This window comes from Perca flavescens, unplaced genomic scaffold, assembly GCF_004354835.1.
Source record: "Perca flavescens isolate YP-PL-M2 unplaced genomic scaffold, PFLA_1.0 EPR50_1.1_unplaced_scaf_4, whole genome shotgun sequence".
NCBI classification, from domain to species: domain Eukaryota; kingdom Metazoa; phylum Chordata; class Actinopteri; order Perciformes; family Percidae; genus Perca; species Perca flavescens.
In genome coordinates, this window is record NW_021166691.1 from 273,316 (window position 1) to 273,655 (window position 340).

The following is a 340-nucleotide window of genomic DNA, read 5'->3' on the forward strand; positions in this document are numbered from 1 at the left end:
AGTTGGAGCTAACGGACTAGCTAAAGTTGGAGCTCACTAGCTAAAGGACTAGCTAAAGTTGGAGCTCACGGACTAGCTAAAGTTGGAGCTAACGGACTAGCTAAAGTTGGAGCTCACGGACTAGCTAAAGTTGGAGCTCACGGACTAGCTAAAGCTAAAGTTGGAGTTGGAGCTCACGGACTAGCTAAAGTTGGAGCTCACGGACTAGCTAAAGTTGGAGCTCACGGACTAGCTAAAGTTGGAGCTCACGGACTAGCTAAAGTTGGAGCTCACGGACTAGCTAAAGTTGGAGCTCACGGACTAGCTAAAGTTGGAGCTCACGGACTAGCTAAAGTTGGAG